Below are 17443 nucleotides of genomic sequence, written 5' to 3'. Positions count from 1 at the left end.
ACAGGCAGCACTGGTTAACTGTAAGTTCCTGTAGACAATAATTCACAGATCCAATCCCTACCTAACCAGGAACTAACCTACAATCAGTCAATCAGTTTCATACTACAGTATTCAATTTATGATGGCTATTATGATTACATTAGTCTAACAATAATTTCTATATTAATTAGTCTTACAACTTTAGCAATATAAACAGTGCATATCAAGACAAAGTTAATTAGCTTTCTTTGAAGTCTGCTAAGTTATTTAAGGAGTTTCAACATTGTCCTGCTTTAGAAATACGCATTTTCAGTTAAGAATGACAGATCACCTGTATCCAGTATCTTCGTATTCTTTGCATGTACAAACACTAATATTGTTTCTGGGCAGTTGTCAATTTTATAAAGCTTTTATCAGTGTCACTGCATGCCTTTCACTTCCTTTGCAGCCCTGTCTATCATACAATGATTAAAAATACTGCAGACACCAGAATGCACATGAAGTTTGCCAACAGTCTACAACACTACACAGCAGTCTTTCCTAAACATTGGCCATCAGTCTTGTGGTTCTACAGGCTAGGGCTTTATCTGAGTGAAGTGGGATTGTGCTTGAGCATTAGTAACTTCATACCAATCTCTTTCCAGAGCGAACCCTTTCACCACATCACACCTGCAATGAGAAAGGGTTTTCCATTAATCCTAACAGCACTGAGAACAGGGACATTAAATTTAAATTTTGACAATTTTTTTTCATGATTAAATTAATGCACACAAACCGGCCAAACTATGGCCACCACAGTCCTTCCTTCTGTCACTTCTTGTTCTCACTTCACAATTCAAGCTAACCCAATCTTATGTTTTTTCCCTAACATTTTCATAAAATTTTATCCCAGAAAGCAGTGTCACAGGTTATAAATTAGTATGTACATAGGTTACTGGTTAATGAATCATATTCATCTCTATCCTTACTACCATCCGAAGTATCATACTTACTTTCAACTACTGCACTTCTTAAATCTGTCATGTCACTACTGTCCAGTCCAACTTGTTATCTAGCTAACTGTTCTAAAATTCCTTGACTAACTATTGGACTACTTTCTCTAAATCCCTGGAACTCTTCAATGTCTGTATGCACTTAGTTCACATAACACCTCATCAACAATGTCTAATGCTTCCTGCATGATACTGTGTTCATCTTATTTAAGTCATCATTACCTTCTATGTCAGAATTCTTCAACTTGTACTCCTATGCTCACACTCTTGCTACCTTTTTCCTTCTTCTTCCTGATCTTAACTATCTCTACTAAAATTAATTGTTTTTCTTCTAGCAAACTTTCCTCTTGTGTACTCGCATCTTCTATTCTCTATTGCTAGCATTCATTTACACTTTCAGTCACTGATGCTGATGGTTGATTCCAGGGAACTCTCTTCATACTCCATTTTCTTAACTCTGGTCTCCATTTGCCCCATTTACACCTTGATTCATACTTGACTTCCTACATACTCCTGCTGCATGACCTACTATCCCACATATTGCACACCTTGTCATAGCCCTATCAAACATCTGGGCAAAATGACCTGCCCTATCACAATTTTGCACCTCCATCCCCTTACAATTCACAATTTCTTGCTATTTGTTCGAACTTCTTACATTTAAAACATCTGATTTTCTCCACCTCTGTACATTCCCTCACACGGTGTCCTACCTTACTACATGCAAAACAAGCTCATATGTCCACCTACATTTTCCTGTCCGATCTCCCTCCCTTCCACACCTATAACCTTTAAGCTCTGTCACTCCTCTTTTAATACTGTACTATCAGTGACATTCCTTTTCCCATTTCTGTCCCCATTTACACTTCATCCAAAACTCTCACTTCTTCTCTTATCCTGCCTTTTCTTACTACTACTTCTCATATCTCTACCATTCCTATAATCCATATTACTTCAAACATTTCTGTAATCCATATTTCCAACCATATTGATATCATTACTACAGTGCATATTACTCCTCATATATATGTCATCCTACAATCTATACTCATTCCATCCTCATGTGGCCCTCTTACAAAATCTTTGCTAGTCTCCAAAGAATAGCCTAGTGCTGCCTCCCAGTGTGGCCCCTGCTCAGTTCTATCCCGTAATCCATGCATTCCTGCCACATACGCTCACTTCTCATTCCTGCTGTCTTCCATATCCTGAAACTCAAATTTCTCTACTATCTCTAGTATATCATTCCAGTTCAATTGTTCATTTTTCCAACTCATCTTTTCCTTCCACTGTGCATTAATGAACTCTGCCACACGATTGGGAATGGTAGCCAGAAACTTGTTCATCAACATCTTATTGTCATCAATATCTTCATCCCCTTACTTTTTTCTGGCTAAATTTTCAAGTCAGTGGGTATACATTGACACATTCATTCTTTCTCATCTGTACATCCTCAAACTCATTATTCCTCTTATACCTTATCCCCCCTTTCACTCTTCTCACCTCATCTTTTTACACTTATGATTGTTTGATGAAAGTCCAAGAGTCTGCCTTCCAGAAACTCACACAATCCTGGCAACCAGTGATGCTTACTATCACCATATTTCTCCATGCGGTATCTTTCATACTCCTGAAAAAAGTAATTTTTATCCCTCTTACTTGATATGCAGTACTTTCCTATCTTAGGTACTTCCCTTAGTACTATGCTCATATGTACCTCTTTCAATCCCCCGACACTCGAACTTCCTATCTCTCCATCCATTCCCTCACTCACTTCTGACTCGCAGGCATCCTCACTCGATGGGGTATATAGTAAGTGTGTGTGTGTTCGATGTGTTATCCTTATCACTAAAGTTGACGATGAAGGAAACACTGAAATATCAAAAGTAGGTTCTTAATGTCTAGTGGAGTTAACAAATTCACAGAGGCACAAATTATATGCTTACATGGGAAACAGAGCGGTCCCGTACTGGCGAAACATTACTGCCAGACGGACAAGGTTTGGTCATTACATATTGTACACGATACATATTGGAATGACATACATTTAATACATTAGGAAGGTGTATAAATGGACATGAAATATAAAAGAATGAAATGCATATATATATAAAGGTTCATATATCATACTGAGTATGTCTTTCTGTGCCTACAGTGAGTCCCTACTCTCATTCAGCTTTTATACTATCTCTGCCCCTTTCTTGGTCTTACTTTTCTTTACACTTTTTCTATTCTTCTCTTGTCTCTTTTGCACCTTATCCTTTCTTACAGTCTTTTTCCTATCCTCATTACACCTTCTAGTCCTGGGTCAATTCTCTGTCTATTTCTGTTGCCCCTTGCATTTCCTCCTTACTAATTCCAGGTCCTAATCTTGAATCAGACATCCTTTCTATTGTCTCTTCGAACTTCTCTTTCATCTTCCTCTTTGATGCCTTCACCTGTTCCCTAACTGATTCCTTTATTTCCGTTATCATCCTCTTCAGTATCTCATCCTTGTGCCTTAACTACTCATTTTCTCTTTCTGACTGTCTTAAGAACTCTCTTAGCTGTTCCACCTCTCGCTGTAATCCCTCCATTTGCTTATCTTATCTTACAACAAATTCAAAATTAAGCCTATTTGCTTACACTACTGTCACCACACCCTTCACCATATATTTTCCCAGCAACCTTTTTCCAGTAATTCACCACTGTCCTCCCCCCTAAAAACTGTAGAACTCCACTACTCTCCTCCCTCTTAATCTTGGGGTTGTGTGTTCAAGCTCATGTTGGGTGCCAAATAACTTGTAGTTTGGTTTCTACATAAGTAAATAAATTACCAAGTAATTACATAGCTATTAGTTCACTTACACAGCAGCTTGAATTCAAAATTTTGCGGGTAGCACTTCACACGTCTCTGTAGGTGACCAGTTCTGCCCACTAGCGGGAATATTAGGAACGACTTTAGCAGATAACTTCATTCTGTTCCTGCCATGCTTGGGTGAACTCCGAGTATGGCGGCAGCTGTATTATTATTTTCCGGATATAATATCTGGATTTTGGTGGTGTACTCATCCACTGGAACGCGTACTAGTAACTTAATGAAATCTCAGGATGAGTTTTTTCCTTGATTTGTTGTCATTAAGTTGATTCATCAACAGCATTTTGTCTAAAAGTCTTTTGTTTACATCTAGGGTTGCGAGCTGCCGATAGTAACTCTGCCCTAAAAGTAATCCTTGCATGTGTTACGCCATTCCTTTAGGCTGAAACTTTTGCATTATGTTTTGTTTACCGTGTCTTGATTACTTGCAAGCCTTCAGTATAATTTTGCCTTAAAAGTAATTTTCGATTTCCAGGCATAGGAACTTGCAAGCCGCTGATATAAGTGCTTTAAAAGTAATTTTTGAATTTTCTTAAAGTAGTTCTTGTATATTTCATCATTCTTTCAGGCTATTCTAGGCAAAACTTTTTTTGCCTAGGCTACTTGCAAGTAGCCAATGTAGTTTTGCCCCAAAAGTAATTCTTGCCTCTCACGCCATTCCTTTAGTCCAAATTTTACATCAGTGGGGTTACAGGGCATAGAATGTTCGCAAGCCGTCATTACATAATTGCCTTACAAGTAATTCTTGAATGTTTTGTCATTCCTTTAGGCCAAAGATTTGCATTTTATGTTTGTTTACCAAACCTAGTATACTTGCTAGCTGTGGGTAAATAATATTACCTTAACTCTCACATTTTCCTTTGGAGAGAATTGAAAGTGTAAGGGCAGAAAGTAGTAAGGAGAGACGAAGAGTGCTTAATATGCAGCTCCCAGATTATATAGCAAGGATCCTCTTGAGGTGAGGTAGGTTGAGGATTTGAAGTCTTTCAAAAGGAATCTTAAACTATTTTGTTTCTCAATGCTGTGATATGGAATATCAAGCAGTGAATGTGGAACATGCAGTGTGATGATGCATACGCAGGGCAATACATCTGATGAATAAACTTTTAATTTGATAATGGAGGCCCTGCGAGCACTTTGGAAGTGGTGCGGGACCTAGATAAGTGTCAACAAGTAACAAGTAATAACAATACTTTATCGTCAGCCGAGAACCAGTCCCAGTATTTGTTTCGGCAGTACATTTACTAAGTTGGAACGTTTTCTGAGGAGCTTCTCATGTCTCCTGTGCAAGGATGGCGCTCATCTAGGTTGATGCACAGATCGTGAATGTTCCACACTTCCAGTACTCAGAAGCACCCACTGGTGCCCACTTCAACCTGATGCCAGCTAATGCTACCAGCGCTAGGGCCATCTACCATCTGGCACCAACTCATGCTCTGAGCAACCAAAGGCACTCAGAAGCGCCCAAGCACCCATGGTAAGCTCCTACCATCTGGCACTAACTCATGCTCTGTGCAGCCAAGGCTCCGCAAAGTGCCCATATGTGCCCAAACGCCCAAGTGCACCCACAGGCAGCAACTGTAGCAGACAGCCAGGCATGTACAAAGCTGACATACCCTTTTTCTCTCCTTCTACTAGCCCCATGTGTTTACCCACTTGCTTCCTCGCCTGGCTCCCTAGCTTCCTTCCCATACCATCATCAGTCTTATGTCTGGGTTAACAGAAAATTAACCTTGCAAAATAAGTGTTGTGCAGTGGAGGTGATTATCTGGCCTGCCGGTTCTCCTAGATCTAAGTCACTGTCATACTCTCCTTCACCTGGGAGATGTCATACTGAATGTCCAAGAGAGGCTGGTGGGATTTACCCTGGGTAATTGCCCCCTCAGTCGAACCTGTTGCATATTCCCAGGTATCGACAGACAGTCACTTAAAAGGCATCTTCATGGAGGTGTAGTAGAGGTGGCGGCTATCCAGCCCTTCGAATATCCTAGACCTAAAGTCCCTGTCATACTCCCCTTCTCCTGGGAGAAGACATACTGGCGGTCCAAGGGAGTCTGAGGGGTTTTGCCCCCAGGTAGTTACCCCTCAGTCAAACCTGTTGCTTATTCCCAGGTATCAACAGACAGCTACTAAAAAGGCATCTTCATGGCGGTGTAGTAGAGGAGGCGGCTATCCGACCCATCGAATATCCTAGACCTAAAAGTCCCTGTCATACTCCCTTCTCCTGGGAGGAGACATACTGGCTATCCAAGGGAGTCCGAGGGGGTGTGCCCCGGATAGTTGTCTCTCAGTTGAGCCTGCACTCTAGGTACAGTATTGTCAGACAGTAACTGGAAAGGCTTCTTGATGAAAGCGTAGTGTATCAGTGTGTAGTGTGAGCATCACTCAAAACGGTCGTCTTCCAGAGCACCAGCCTTCAGCTTGCTAGGCTGACGCCTCTTTTTGATGCCAAGTGTTTGCCCAGTGTTCCATGGAGTGCCCAGTGTCCGAAGTACTTGCTTCAGCAGTACATATTCTAATTGGAATGATGCAGAGAAACTAGCATGGAAATTAGCATGGCCCATGCACAAGGATGATGTGCAATTTGTGAAGCCTACCACAATTTTCGATTGGCCCCTAGGTTTTTCATTAGAAACACTGTTGTTCTTTCTTGGACGCTAGTTCCCAATGGAATGCCTGGCTCCAGCTTCCAATTAGTCAGCACCAGTCCAGTCCCCTTTGCCAGGCGTCTACTCTCCGCTCAACACTCAGCATCCGCTCACGAGCTTTGCTTTTCTCTGTTTAAGGATTGTGGCTGGCCTGTGGAGGACTATGTCATACCTCAAAATTTTGTAGTCTGTACGAGGTGTAGTTGAGTCTACAGATTTCCAAGTGTCCGCAAGGCTATCAAGGGTCCACAGAGTCGGCAGTTGGTTCACAATGCCCATGACGCTGCACGATGCTTTGCAAGATCACTCAGTTGTCTACAATGGAGACGAACCAGAAGGTCCATCTTCCGAGACAGGGTTTTCTCAGTTCAGGGGCCTGTGCCTTGACCTCTCTGCAGCATTTTAGGTCTTCCCATGAGTCCCCTCCTCTTCATTTGACCTCTTTTTCTGGACTTCACATCAGTCTTGACTCAGGACGACTGTCTTGACTGAAGTACTTTGGTTACAACTGGGACAAGATAACACAGTTGGATACCATCGCCTTTCTACCATAGCCCCAGATTAAAGTCGGACCTGCAATGGTGGCTGTACATACGTAGATGAAGAAGGGAACTCCTTTCTACCTCTAAGCCCAGACCTAGTCCTCTACTGTACACCTCGGATCTTGGTCGAGGAACCCATGGGTGAACCGGAAACTTTCCAGGTCATGCTCCCTGGATGGTGGATCCTTCTCACATATGTTAGAGAGCTGTAAGCATTTCTCTTGGGAGCTTCAGTGCTTCTTGACCTTAGTTCACACCTGGACTGCGGTAGTTCTCTTTAGACGAGATTTCATTCCTAGCGTATACGTAAAGAAGAAAGGCTCGTTTTCTCTCTCATTTTCTCTCCAAGCAAGAAAACTGCTACTGTTAACTGATCGGATTGGATTTCATTCAAGTCGTGTAAAGTTTTTGCAGACGAACTGAGAGCAGGCACTTCCGTACGTCCCCTGGTATGGTGTGAACTGTGGAGTCCATGGGGCAGACCATCTATGATTCTATTTGCCACATCAAGGAATCTCTGAAGCTTCAGAAAGCACCAGTACAAGGTTTTTTCTGCTAGACTTATTGCTTAAATTCATGTGGTTGCAGATGTCATTCCTCTAGCCCCATCTACCAGACTAAGTGGGCCTTTTTTGAAGCTGGGGTTTCAGTATCTACCCCTCTTCTTGGAGACATCTATGGCTCATTTTCGGATACCCCTTCTGTGCCTGAGGAGATCTACATCTTTTGTACTCCATCAGTAAAGGGTATTGATCTATGCTTAACTAAATGCTTAAACACAGGGACCTAGCTTTTGACAACCTTATCTGGTCTTTAATGCATCCAAGCGAGGAAGGAATCCGGTCTTCTGGAACCTGGGTGTATTGTTAATGACCAATGAGTCCTTTGTTTGGCCCCCTGCGTTCCTCTTCTCGGCAAGCTTACACGGAAGACACCCTTCCGAGTGACCTCTGACTTCGACTAGGACGCACTAGTAAGATCCAAGTCATTGTTTAGGGAAGGTATTCTCACAGGGAGATGCTTTTTTCCTCATTTATCATGGGATTTTTAGCCGTAATGGGGAACTATTCAAGTTCTAGATCCATTCCTTCTCCTTTAGGAAGTTAATGGACATCATTGACTCTGAAGAAGAGAGAGAACCTTCTGTCCAGCTACAGCTTTCGGGTTTTTACATGAACAGAATCAGACTTAGATCACATTCTTAAATGGCTTATTTTTGAATGCTTAAGGGAACATTTTGCCTTTTAAGTGAAAGTCAAGGACATCAGAGCAGCCTCTTCCTCCTTAGCTTTCAGGGTCATTTGTCCTTTACTTCAATTCAAACTTAGTCCTACTGGAATTACAGGCCAGGTCTCCCTCTGTTTATGCAAGGGTTAGGGGACAAAAAAACCTTCCATATATTGAAATTGCATAAAGAAGGGATTTTGACAAAGGAAAAATCTATTTCTGAGGGAGGTCCAGTGTCACCCGGTGAAATTCCATACTAACACGAATTTCTAGGTATAAATATTGCTAAGTATACCAGAGAAAAAAGCTTTCAGGAATGCTGGAGTTACTACCCCCAGATCGAGCGTCTTCTATATTGAAGACGTCGGTATAACCAAGGGTGAGTGAAAGAATCAGAACCACAGAGCCACACTCGATAGACATCCCCATGTCAAAACCCCGGGAAGAGCGGGAGCTGTACCAGCTCCCACACTCACCGCCCGCCAAGCGGCGACTCCAGCACCATCTGAACCATTCCAGACTAGCACCACCCCCAGGCTTGGCATGTGCAAGTAGTGGGGGTAAACCAGTTCCTGGGAGGGTCACCGGGTGACACAGGACCTCCCTCAGAAATAGATTTTTCCTTTGTCAAAATCCCTTTTCTGAGCTCAGTCCCGTGTCACCCGGTGAAATAGTGACAGAGAATCATGCCAAGACTGCAAAGCTACAAAGGAAAACAAAAGGTGATCATGAACAAAAACACACGCTATGAAAAAATAGATTTAATTATGATGTCTCATTAATGCAAAACAGATCAAATTACAGATAAGTACGGGTGGAACACAACACACCCAACAATATAATGGTACAAACAGGCAAATGTAAAACTAAATCTAAGAGCAATGCACAATAAGAGATAAATAACATCAAAATGTGAGGTACATGAAGCAAAATAAAAACAGCTCAAGTATCTCTAGGCTAAATCTAAATACACAGCATATCAAAACACAATCACCAAGACAAATAATAACAATGGCAATACTATCATCAATTATGAGGAGCAAGGCAGTGAGGCATGATTGATCCAGGAGAACAGGCAGAGAAATAAATGAGGCAGGCGGGCGGGGGGAAAAGGATAAGGGTTAAGGATAATTAAGGTGGGGAAATGACACTCCCCACAGCCACTGTAGAAAATTTCAGGGCTTCGAGTGATTTTAGATAGTGGCGTTTAAACACTAGAGGTGATTTCCATCCTGTATACTTGGTAAGTTCAGCAAAATCCATATTATGAAAATAATTGGTAGAGGTAGCTACTGCACGGATATCATGAACCTTAGGGACTGAATCCGGGTTGGCTTGTTTAATAAAATACAGAATTTGCTCTCTTATAGCGTTCAACGAAAGAGTTCCACCCTTTTCCTTGATAAAAAGAGGACCCGACTTACACTGTGGAGTTCTTTGTAGGTAAGACTTTAAGGTATAGACTGGACATAAGGACTGGTCCTGTGGAAGAGGCACCACCTTCCAGGGGGACCACCTGTCCTGAGGGTCTTCATTTTTAGCTAGGAACCTATGATCAGGGGAAAGGAGGACTTCTCCGGACGGAAGGAAATCAATATGATCATCACCTCTAGCAAGAGCCGATAGCTCTGAAATTCTGGCACCTGAAGCCAAGCTAATCAGAAACAAGGTCTTCCTTAACAGATCCAAATAAGAGCATTGTGAGTTATTAATGTCAGAGGCTAATTTCAGAACATCGTTAAGGAACCAGGTAACAGAATGTGGGCGTGTTACCGGCCTCAAACGAGCGCATGCTCTAGGGATGGATGAAAAGTATGAATCTGTAAGGTCAATTTTAAAACCATACAAAAATACCTTCTTTAAGGCTGATTTAGCTGTAGTAATAGTGGCCGGGGCTAGGCCTTTTTCAAACAATGATCTAAAGAAAGTAACCGCTAGGTTAGTAGTCATAGTTTGAGCTTCAGATGCCTTCAAAAAGGATGCTAATTTTTTGACTGCTGAATCATATTGCCTGAGCGTAGAATCCCTCTTATCAGATTCTAGAAACAGAGTGTTAACGGGATCAATGTTTGCTCCTTTATTTGCAGCAAACTTTATAAAGTCCATAAAGCCAGGGCATTCTGAATTCTTAAGGAAGCTGACACAGTCTTGGTTTGTACTACTTGGGTCAGTCTGGGTTTGGGTATATGATGACACCACAACTTGAGCTCCTGAAGCAGAGGGAACCAGTTGCTCTTCGGCCAGTAGGGAGCTACCAGAGCTAGTTGGCCCTTGAATGACCTGAGTTTGTGCAGTACTTTCAACAACATATTTATTGGGGGAAACAAGTAGATCCTCTCCCAACTGTTCCAATCTATGGTCATCGCGTCCGTGGCGAAGGCATGGGGGTCCAGGTTGGGAGCCACATAACAGGGAAGTTTGTGATTGCTCTCCATAGCGAACAGATCCATTTGGAGTCCCGGAATCCGGCGGCAAATCCAATTGAACGATTCTCCGTCCAGAGACCACTCCGTCTCCAACGGAGTAGTCCTGGACAGGGAATCCGCCACCACGTTCCGCACCCCCGCTAGGTGGGTGGCTGACAGATGCCAGCCGTGCTTGTTCGCCAGTGAGAAGATAGTTATCATCACCTGATTTACTCGACCTGACTTGGAGCCGCCCCTGTTGATGCAATGAACCACCACGGCGCTGTCCAACACCAGCCTGATGTGAATCCGGCCAGCGGGGCGGAGTTTCTTTAGGGTTAGAAACACTGCCATAGCTTCCAAGGTGTTTATATGGAACTGTTGAAACATTGTAGACCATGTCCCCTGTACTTTTTGTTTTGGTGAGTACCCTCCCCAGCCGCTTAATGAAGCGTCTGTGTGGATAACCAGAGCTGGAGGGGGAAATTGAAGTGGGATCGACTTCGACAGGCCCTTGACTGTGGACCATGGCCGAAGCCTTGTCTTCAAGATCCGCAGGAATTGAAGAGACCCTGTCTCTGAGCCTGACATTGGCTCGTCTCCGCCACACTCTGTTTATGTCTTTTAATTTCGCTTTTAAGAGCAGGTCTGTTACTGAAGCGAACTGAAGGGAGCCGAGAATTCTCTCTTGAGACCGGCGGGATGCTACTTTGTCCTTCAAAAATTTCCTGGTGGCGGCGGCTACCTCCTTCCGCTTGGACGGCGGGAGAGATAGTCTGTACGAGGACAGGTCCCATTGGAGACTCAGCCACTGAAACCGGGACTCCGGAATCAGGCGGGACTTCTCCCTGTTCAACTGAAAACCTAACGATTCCAGGAACTTGATCACTATGGCTGTAGCTTTCCGGCACTCTTGTACTGTTGGAGCCCAGATTATCCAATCGTCCAGGTATGCTGCCAAGGAGATCCCCCGGGACCGGAGCTGCTGAACAACTGTTTCCGCCAGCTTTGTAAAAATCCTGGGGGCTATATTGAGACCGAAAGGCATGACCTTGAAGGAGTAGGCTTGTTTCCCTAGTCTGAAACCCAGGGAGGGAGAGAAGTTCCGCAGAACCGGGACGTGATAGTAAGCGTCTGAAAGATCGATAGAGGTGGTGACGGCCCACGCGGCAGTAGAGTCCGCATTTTGAGCCACCGTAAGCATGCGAAACTTGTCGCATTTTATGTAAAGATTTAGACGCGAGAGATCTAGAATCACTCTTTGCTGACCGGAATCTTTCTTTGGGACAGTGAACAGCCTGCCTTGAAATTTGAGGTGCCTTACTTTCTTTATTGCCCTCTTGTTGAGAAGCTCCGTCACAAAGTCCTGTAGGGCTTTGGAGGGGGTTGGTAAAATCTGGTCAGGGGGGGGGGATCCTTGACCCAGCTCCAACCCAGACCTTTGGACACAATGCTGTGTGCCCAAGGACTGAAGAACCACTGGTCTCTGAACCAGTAAAGGCGACCACCTACCTGACTGGTCTCAGTGAGAGTAAGCAGGTTTGTTTCCTCTACCACGGCCAGTTTTTCCCCGAGAGGCAGATCCAGCCTTACCTCTGTATGGGGCTCGACCTCTACCCCCCCTTGCGCTCCTATTAAGGCCATGAAAGACCCCATGGCCCTCATAGGTAGGGTTGTACGCTGGAGAGGAGCGTGACGAGGGTGCAGCAAGGGATTGAGCTGGTTGAACCAGCACGTACTGTTGGGGTTGAGCCTTGGAGGTGGAGGGTTGGCCCACCGCCGAGACTGGGACTGCCTGAACTACCGTCTGGTGTTGAGGTCTTCTGTGCTTTCTGAAACGTTTCCCAGACTTAGTCTGGGGGTTGCCAGATTCGGGGGTCTTCCGTTTGAAGTAGGAGATACCCCAACGGGAGCGCAAGCTCTGGTTGGCCCTGGTTGCTTCACTCAGGACACTTGCGACTTCATCTTCTGGGAAGAGGTTGTCCCCCCAGACAGAACTCTTCATGAGCTTGTTAGGCTCATGACGAATGGTGGCATCTGCAAAGATGAATTTGCTGCAGTCCAACGTTGCCACCATAAAGTCGTACAGGTCTGACTGAAACCCTGCCAACAGGGATGTAGCCAGAACCTGAAACAGAGGCTCCTCTGCACAGGAGATGGCGGTCGCTTCCGTCAAGCACAGCGAGTTTAGGGACCAGCTCAGCCGACACCGTGCCTCAAACTCCGCCTTCAGGAGAGCTTCCGGGAGCTTAGGAAGCTGCTCACTGAACTGAGAAGATGCGCAATCAGCATCCAATTTACCTTCCAGAACTCCTCACCTCCTGGGAAGACCAGAGATGTAGAGTCTGTCTCCCTTAGCTGAGGCAAAGGTTTGCCTTCGAAGCATGCCTGAGCAGTTGCCAAAGCAACTTTGTTCAGGCAGGGAGTGGGCAACCTATCACCCAAAAAAAACATGGTATAGTTGCCCTTGAAGGGGGTCAACTTGGTATTGTCTGCCCGCCACTCAGAGAGAGTGCTCAAGAGAGCAGATTGCGCTTGGTCCCTAGGGAAGATCACCGTCTCCTTCGGGACCTTGTCTGAGCGTATCCAGGCTTCCTCCATCAGCCTAACGAAGCCTGGATAGGGGGGCAAGAGATCAGGTGGGAAGAACTCCAGTTCCTCCAGACGCCTAGTACCAAGACCCTCAATGGTCAAGGTGTCCTCGTGCCGGATAGCATGAAGAGCAAAACGCCACGGGTTCCCTACATCGAAAGGAGGGAGGTCAACAGTGTCCGGGATCTTGTACTGCGGACCGGCCCCGCCGGAGCGAGCCATATCCGCCAGCAGAGTCTCCTGACTTTCAAGCCTTTCCGTAATTTTGGAAAGCTTAGCCTCAACCTCCGTAGAGATTCTTTCCAGCAACAACCCTGCAAACGCCTCAAGGTCAAAGGCAGGCAGGCGAGGAGGGCTGGGCTTGGCCACCCTCTTACTCGCTCCTTTGCCCGAGGTACTCGGTTTGCTCCCGGAGGCCACAGGTTCAGCAACCTTGGCCTTCGACGGGGGGAAGGGAGATGCCTTACGGGAAGACGAGGACTTGTAGCCCTTCGCCTTTCACGACGTCTTCAACTTCAGCTTGGGGACAGCAGATGGAGCCTTGTCCTTCAAGATAGAAGACTTGCCAAACCCTGAAAATGAAGAAACAGAGGAAGATGGGGAATCAAAAAGGGCGCCCGCCCCCGCTGCCTCACTTACCTCACTACCTACCGCCTGGTCCGGCTCCTTGTTCATCGGCTCCAGGTCCAAATTTAAGGCGGCGACGTCCTCCGAAAACTCCGCGTACAGGGGGTCCTCTTGAGGTGGCTGGGTCGCGGCTCGGATCTGCTCGATGATGGGTGTGGCCAGATCCGCAGGTACGGCCGCAGTGAGCCAGGCGCCGGGGTAAAGCAGATCCCTCAACCTCCCGTCAAGGACGTAAGGCTTCCCCGACGGCACGTTCCTCCCGAACCCAGCCACCCAGGCGCGGAGAGACTCTAGGGCCTCCTTCTTGGAGGACTCGTCAGCCTGAAGGAGAGTAGGGAATCAGGGCTAATATAATGTAACATAAAAGAGCCATGACTTACAATATGACCACATATCAGACTGAAACTAACGTGAAGAACGACAGTCAATAGCTTACCGACTCGTCCTGGATGCTTCCGCACAGAGCGAAGCAAACCTCACACCCGTCAGGATGCCAGACGATAAGGTCATCAAGCCGGACCGCACAGCCAGCGTGGGTCCGGCACACCACATGCCCGTAAGGTTGATAGAGGGTGGCGGTGCATCCTGGCTCCTCACAACGCACAGTCTGTAAGTGTGAAAAGTACATGAACCTACCACTCTAAGAAACTTACACTAAGCAGGTGCAGGTATTTTCAAACCATGCTACCAGAGTACTCCGGCGGAAAGAAAAACCCCCGTCAGAGACGGGCCTGCACAAACAAGTAACTTAAATATAGTGGTAAGCAAGAAGCTCTCCGACCACCGGAATACTCCGGCGGAACGATAGAGCTGAGTCAACAGGGCCTCACCACAAGGGATGCCGGGAATAAAACGGCAGGACCCAAGGGTAGGATCACCGGACTCTGATAATAGAAACAATATATGTCTAACGGCGGAGTGAACCGCCAGGAACAAAATAAATGTATATATACATATATAAAATACAGAGGATGGTAACGTAACTGGTTAACAATACAAAAATTCCGCATACTCCGGAGTCCGGAACCACCCCCTCCGGAGATCCCAAGCCTCAACCGCTAGAGAACAATAGTAGGGTGAGGCTATCAAACACCACCGGACCACGAGGGCCGGAGTAAGCGCCAGTCAACCCAACTAAAGTATCTCGAACGCCAAGCGAACGCGGGAAAAGGGCGAGAACAATAACCCTAAGAATGTTTGAAACCTGCTCGATCCTAGGAGAGCGGGTAACGAGACACTGAGCCAAGCAAAAAGCCATCGGGGACTTGCCCTGGGAGGGAGCGAATCCCTCCACCAGGGAAAGCCCCACAACTCGGAGTGAACGCCAGCTGACGTCACCCGCACAAGAAGATGACAAAGAGCTTGACCTAGGGTAGGTAGGGGGGGGAGGAAAGGGTTGGAGGGGTAGGGATGGGAGTAGACCAGAGCAAGTGAAAACAGGAGACTGGGGAAGATTCTTCACCCGCTCGACTGCAGACACACACCACGCCAAGTAAATTAATACCAGCAGTGGAAGGTCATAGCCTACTCCGAATAAGGGAAGGAAGGGATAGCGACCTAAGGCCTCAGCGCGCTTGCCCCGCACCTAGGCGTAGCCCAGGCTAACACCCGCACCTAGGCGTAACCTAGGCTAACAGGAGGGAATAAGGGAAGGGAGAAATGAGGAAACAACGGGGAGAGAAATTCCCGTGCTGAAAACCCACCAGAGCCGAACGAAAGGGGGGGGATGCTATAATAGCACCGAGGAGATACACCCACAGAAAAAGCCTCTACCCCTCTGTAAAGAAGGGGGAGGACAATGGGGTCTCACTCTACAACCCAAACAACGGCCAAAGGAAGGAACAACAACAGAAACTCTCTCTACCTGCTGAACCCCTCCTCACACCTAACCTAACTCAGGGTGAAAGGGAGAGCGGGAGGCCAAAGGATGCAAAATACAAGCCTAACGTGACATAGGCAGGCTAGGGGAACCCCACACAACCAATGTAACCAGATAAAAATAAATCACCATCACTAAGAATAATATATATACATAAACAATAATTTAATCTTGTGCTTGTGCAAGGCGCATAGCCTAACCGAGAGGAGCGACAGGGAGTAAACAATAAAACCGTACCTGACGCTCCCCCGTAGAACATAATCAAAGTAATAAAACACCTGATTAAAGGCACCAGCACATCACGATATAATTATAGCTAAAACTGTCAAAGGGGAAAACATCCTGGGGTGAAACCTAAGCGGGGAAAATGACGGAACCTAATGAAGGAACCCCAATATGCGGTTCAATAAAATCAACATAGAAAAACACCAAACAACCCGCCCAGGAAACGCCACCAGGATGAATCCTAGGGGGATAACGATAAGTAATGTAAACGACAAGGAGAAGCCCCAAACAGAACAAGCTGGATGGGCGAAACTCACGGTCGACATGGCTGACTAGGGGACGCCACGGCGTCATAACAACAACCACGTATAATATGAATATACGGGCCGAAACAGTCAAACTTATCATAAAAACCCCACAATAAGATGGTACTTAACTTGGTGACAGAAAAGCTGCTCGACGACATGCTGAGAAAAAGGCAAATTCAGCCAAAAGCACGAGCACACAGAAAAACAAATCGTGAAGATCACGTGCTAGAAATGGAATGATTCAGATGGCGCTGGAGTCGCCGCTTGGCGGGCGGGTGAGTGTGGGAGCTGGTATGGCTCCCCGCTCTTCCCGGGGGTTTTGACATGGGGATGTCTATCAAGTGTGGCTCTGTGGTTGTGATTCTTTCACTCACCCTTGGTTATACCGACGTCTTCAATATAGAAGACACTCGATCTGGGGGTAGTAACTCCAGCATTCCTGAAAGCTTTTTTCTCTGGTATATTTAGCAATATTTATACCTAGAAATTCGTGTTAGTATGGAATTTCACCGGGTGACACGGGACTGAGCTCAGAAAGAATATATAAACCAATGGGAAAAATAGGGTTAGGTTCCCAGGTCATGAATATATAATGAATATTTTTCATGGTTAAAACAAAAACAAGTATTACAGAATGCTTTATTATGCAAAAGTAACATAAAATGCATGGTTTCTGGCAAAAAGTTGCATAGAATGATGGCTAGGCTAGCCTTTTACACAAACAAAAGAACAACAGTGATGCTGAAATATTTTTTCTTTGAACAACGAATGCATAAAAATGTTTTCTATTCTTTTCTTTTTTTCTTTACAAAAACAGCAAATGAGCAGTTCAAGAAATGAAACATTTAATTTACCAAAAATAATGTTGACTGATGAATAAGAACATTGTTTACATCTGGGGGGTGGGCGATGGATCACCTGGGTCCGACTCAAGGAACGGAAGAGTGACATCAAGTGTTGGTCGTGATGATGATGACGAATGTCCAGGTTCGGGTGTACTTTTCCTACTAGATGGTGCTGATGTTGTGGGTTCTGGGGTGATAGACAATGGTCTAAAGAAATTTAGCATGGTTGATTGCTTCATTACATTTCTCTTATGATTATAAAGTTCTTTGTATGGAGCAAGCACTTCTTGTATCTGCCGTTTCAACTTTAAATTTCTCTC

General features: G+C 45.4%; 1 protein-coding gene and 1 pseudogene across 3 annotated transcripts in view; both read left to right on the top strand.

The window, feature by feature from the left end:
- The window catches only part of LOC136839107 (gigaxonin-like), a 268846-nt gene that overhangs the window by 49317 nt on the left and 202086 nt on the right, over nt 1-17443 (top strand). The gene's annotated exons all lie outside the window — the stretch shown is intronic.
- Nucleotides 6317-6431, top strand: LOC136839871 (U6 spliceosomal RNA; annotated as a pseudogene).

The sequence above is a fragment of the Macrobrachium rosenbergii genome, chromosome 6 (genome assembly GCF_040412425.1).
Source record: "Macrobrachium rosenbergii isolate ZJJX-2024 chromosome 6, ASM4041242v1, whole genome shotgun sequence".
In the NCBI taxonomy this organism is placed as follows: domain Eukaryota; kingdom Metazoa; phylum Arthropoda; class Malacostraca; order Decapoda; family Palaemonidae; genus Macrobrachium; species Macrobrachium rosenbergii.
Note: the sequence above shows the minus strand (reverse complement) of the source record. Positions and strands in the feature narration are given on the sequence as shown.